The sequence below is a fragment of the Myotis davidii genome, unplaced genomic scaffold (genome assembly GCF_000327345.1).
Source record: "Myotis davidii unplaced genomic scaffold, ASM32734v1 scaffold1144, whole genome shotgun sequence".
In the NCBI taxonomy this organism is placed as follows: domain Eukaryota; kingdom Metazoa; phylum Chordata; class Mammalia; order Chiroptera; family Vespertilionidae; genus Myotis; species Myotis davidii.
In genome coordinates this window covers 526,233-531,122 of record NW_006294766.1, presented here as the reverse complement: position 1 = coordinate 531,122, position 4,890 = coordinate 526,233, and positions in this window count along the sequence as shown.

Here is a 4,890-nt window from a genome sequence, read left to right as displayed (position 1 = left end):
GTGATTAGAAATGTGATGAGTATCTTTTTTAAAAATATCTTTTTATTGTTGACAAATTTACAGATATCTCCCATTTTCCCCTCTTACTTCCCTTCCCCTACCCCCTACCTACCCACCCCCAGGTCTTCACTACTCTATTGCCCATGTCCATGGGCAATGCATATTCTATATAATAAAAGAGTAATATGCAAATGGACCAAACGGCAGAACAACTGGTCACTATGATGCACACTGACCACCAGGGGGCCACCGCTCAATGCAGGAGCTGCTCCCAGCCAGCAGGCCCAATTAGGTGTTCAGGGTCTGCCAACCAACCTCTTGGTCCCTTCCCTCCCCTCCTCCACTGGCCAGCAGGCTCTGATTGCCCGGTGGCAAACAGGGAACAGGCGGTGGATGGCCCTGATCTCAGGTCAGGCCTAGGGACTGTACCTGTGTACAAATTTCATGCGCTGGGCCTGTAGTTTTCATATAACAACAAAATGGCTGTCATTAAGGAGACCAGAGATAAGGGTTAGCAAAGGGAATGGAGAAAAGGGAATGCTAGAGCCCTGTTGATGGGCATATTGGTACAGCCCTATAAAAAACAGCATGAAGGTCTCTCAAAAATTAAAAATAGAACTATTATATGACCAAGCAATCCCACTTCTGGGTATCTATCCAAAGAAAATAAAACTATGATTTTGAATAAATCTGCACTCTCATGTTCTTTGCAACATTATTCACTATGGCCAAGACAAGGAAACAACCTAGGTGTCCATCATGAGATGAAGGGATAAAGAAAATATGATATATAAATATAAATATATCTTTCTCACATTTTGTACCTCCCTCCCCCCCACACACATAGTCCTCATTTAACATGGATAGGTTCTTGGAAACTGACTTTAAGCAGAACAATGTATATTGGAACCAATTTTACACTAGGCTGATTGTTATCAATAAGAATTTAAGTTCTTATAGAATATTTCTGGTCACAAAAACATCAAACTTCTAAATAATGACCCCAAAACCCTTCTAATATTAAACACTGAAATAAATGTGAGCTCTCATACATTTAAGACAGATTAATGAAAACACTTAGTCAGTTCAGCTTACAAATAGCTGAAGCCTCTCCCAGCCATTCAGGGGGTCAGGTGAGACCCCACTCTGGACAGGACACCCTTCCATCGCAGGTCACACACCGACACTTTCTCAGACTGGGACAATTCAGATGGGCCAGTTCACCTCATATGCACATTTTTGGGGTATGGGAGAAAGCCAGGTCCCCTGAGGAAACCAATGAAGACATGGGGAGAACTTGCAAAAGTATACACAGACAGTGGCCTCCACCAGAAATTTTTTCTCATTAACATGATAAGGAAATGATGTTGGATGAAATGAATTTAATTGAGGACTTGCTGTGGGTATTATATATAATAATTACATATATATAATATACACACAATGGAATATTATTTAGCCATGTAAAAGAAAGAAATCCTGCCATTTGAAATAATATAAATGGACCCTGAGGGCATTATGCTATGTGAGATAAGTCAGAGAGAAAAACATATACTGTATGAGATTGCTTACTAGTATATGTAGAATCTAAAAAAGTGAACTCATAGCCCTGGCCAGTTTTGCTCAGTGGTTACAGCCTCGGCCCCCTGTGCAGGTTTGATTCCAGGTCAGGGGCATGTGCCTCCGTTGGAGGGTGCCTGAGGGAGGCAAACAATTGATGGGTCTTTCTCACATCAATGTTTCTCTCCCTTTTCCTCCCCTCCCCTCTCTCAAGAAAAAAAAAAAAGGAAAAAATATCATAGGGTGAGGATTAAAAATAAAATAAAATAAAAAAGCTGAACTCACAGAAACAGAGAGTAGAATGGTTATTGTCAGGGGTTGAGGATTGAAGGAACTGGGGTGATGTTGGTCAAAGGGCACAAACTTCCAATTATCAGATGAAAATGTACTGGGGGTCTAATGTACTGCATAGTGACTACAGTTAACAAAACTTTTATATAGTTGAGTGCTGCTAAGAGAATAAATATTAAAAGATCTCACCACACACAGGAAAAGGGTAATTAAGGTAAATGGAGGTGTTAACCAACCTTATTGTTGCAATCATTTCACAAATACGTATGTGTATTGAATCATCATATTATGCAGCTGAAAACTAACAATGCTGTATGCTGCTTATAAAGCTGAAAAAAATATAATGGCACATACAAGTATGGATGCTCCCGAGGCTGTTCTTCAGGGGAGAGGCTCCAGGAACAGGCAGCGGTGGTCTCCTGAGATGAGTTCTAGCGACCTCACTGCTGCCAGGAGGAACTGGCCTCGCGGGTTTGCATAGAACAGCGCGTTTAGGTTACGGTGACCTTGGACCTTGGCAGACCTCCGAGTGGCGCCCTGGTGCCCTACCCAGCAGGCAGCAGAGCTGACCCGGGCATCTGCCTCCTGGCAGGCCAGGGACTGGTGGCCCTGAGCATGCGCAGTTCATTCTTGGTTTGGCCCGCCCCTGCATAGCCTTTGGGCTCAGCCTGATTCCCCACACCTGGCAGGGCCCCAGGGTGATGTGCTTCTGCACTGTGACTCTAACTGGGAGGTTGGGAGAGGCCTGAAGGAGGATTGGGTTTTGCTTGATAAATCTGTCTCACATGACAGGCTGCTTACAGAGGAGTCTGGGAGGAAGGGCCTTCCACGCCTAGGGCACCCAGGTGTTTCTCAGCCCAGGCATTTGTCACCCTAATCCAATTCCCAGTTTCTAAAGGCCAAACGTCTAACCAAGTCTCCAGTGAGAACAATTACATTTTACTAAAAACTTCACTGGATGTTATTAGATCATGCAAATCTCCCCAGCTAACGAGTTAGTAAAATTAACCAAGTCATACATAGACATTAATAATTTTAGCAACATGCTCTGTAAAATGAAAAGACACAAATGCAGGAAATAAGAAAACAATAATTATAACAAAATTACTACTCTAGTACAATAAAATTTTATAAAAGTGTCCACTATTAGTAAAAAGCGTTTTTTGGTTGCCTGTCATACAGTGTTTCATTTCCTTCCTTCCTTCCTTCCTTCCTTCCTTCCTTCCTTCCTTCCTTCCTTCCTTGTTCATCTTCTTCTTCTTCTTCTTCTTCTTCTTCTTCTTCTTCTTCTTCTTCTTCTCTCTCTCTCTCTCTCTCTCTCTCTCTCTCTCTCTCTCTCTCCTTCTTTCTTTCATTTATTCATTGCTAATCAACTATGGCATAAATGTTATTTGTCTCACTTCCTCCCTGTTATCTGGTTAATTCATATACTCAAGGCTTTGGCTTATATGCTGTTTTCTCTACTCCCACCCCCAGACTACGAAAGACCCCTATTTTAGGTACCCATAGCTTATTGTACTTTTCTTCATAGCACTTAATACAGTTGTAATGATTTGTTTAATGTGTCTCTATTCACCACTAGATGATAAGCTCCATGAGGGCAGGGACCATGTTTGACTTGCTCATTGTCTATTCCAAGAGACTAGCACAGAGCATAGCACTTAGTAGGCAGCTGACACGGTTCACAAAGCATGGGAGGATATTTGAGTGAACATGTGGTACCTACAACCTGGAATACTGTTCCCTTCCTTCTTCCCCTGCCATCTGGGTAACTCCTGTGAACCCCCAGAACTTGGTGTATGTACTGTTTTCTCAGGGATGCTGTTTCTGACCAATCTCTTTCACATGGTGTGACAGCCGAGGGGAGTAAGGGGGAAAAGCTCCTTCATGTTCAAGGTAACTTCCCCTTTCAGGTATGGCTAGTTTGAGGCTAGGGTTAGATACTAGGCCCACAGACCTCATTTATGTGGAGTGATTAGAGCTGCAAATGAAGACTTGGGAGCCAGTCCCATCCACTTGTGAGTTACTAATTTCTAAGAGAGAATAAATGATTAGAGGTGGTCAATGAAAGATGCCTATATTGAGATGGAGAGAAGCAGTTTTAAGAATGAGAGAATGTTTAAACTTTCAAATATTTTAGATAGGTCAAGGAGAACAGAGGTCCTGGAAAGATAATTAGACTTGAGGGATGAAGCACTGGGGAGTGCAGCTTTTACAAAATGATGAGATTGAAATGTAGGTTGTAGGCAATTAAAGAAAGATAATGAAAATAGCAGGTATAGAATGCTTTTTAAGAAGTTTGATGTTAAAAATTGGGAAAACTAGGAACTAAAGAGTATAAGGTCAATTAAGGTTTTCCAAAATAGGACAGAACTTCACCACCTTTTACAGTGGCAAAGTCTGAAGTCAGTTGAATCTTTTGATCACTAACTGTTTTTTGTTTTATTTTTAAGAAATACTATCTTTTTAGCTTTTACTACATTACCCTATCTTCTCTTTCTCTCTCTTTTGCTCCCTCTCCTCTCTTTTTTCCCTCCCTAGCCCTAGACTTGTGCTGTCCGTAGGTAGCCACTAGGCACATGGCTACTGAATACTTAAACTGTATATAGCCTGAATTATATGCACTATAAGTATTAAAAAATCACAACAGATTTTGAGGACTTGGTATGAAAAAGTAATGTAAAATATTTTATTAATAATTTTATATTGCTTATTTGTTGAAATGATATTTTAGATGTATTTTACTAAATAAAATATACATTATTAAAATTATCTCACATGTTTCTTTAACTATCTTTTAATGTGGCTACTGGAAAATTACCTATTACATCTGTGGCTTACATTATATTTCTCTCGGCAGCCTTGCTCTAGACCAGTGATGGCGAACCTTTTGAGCTCGGCATGTCAGCATTTTGAAAAACCCTAACTTAACTCTGGTGCCGTGTCACATATAGAAATTTTTTGATATTTGCAACCATAGTAAAACAAAGATTTATATCTTTCCCTGGCCTCCCTGCTCACAAAAGCCTCCGCAGGGTA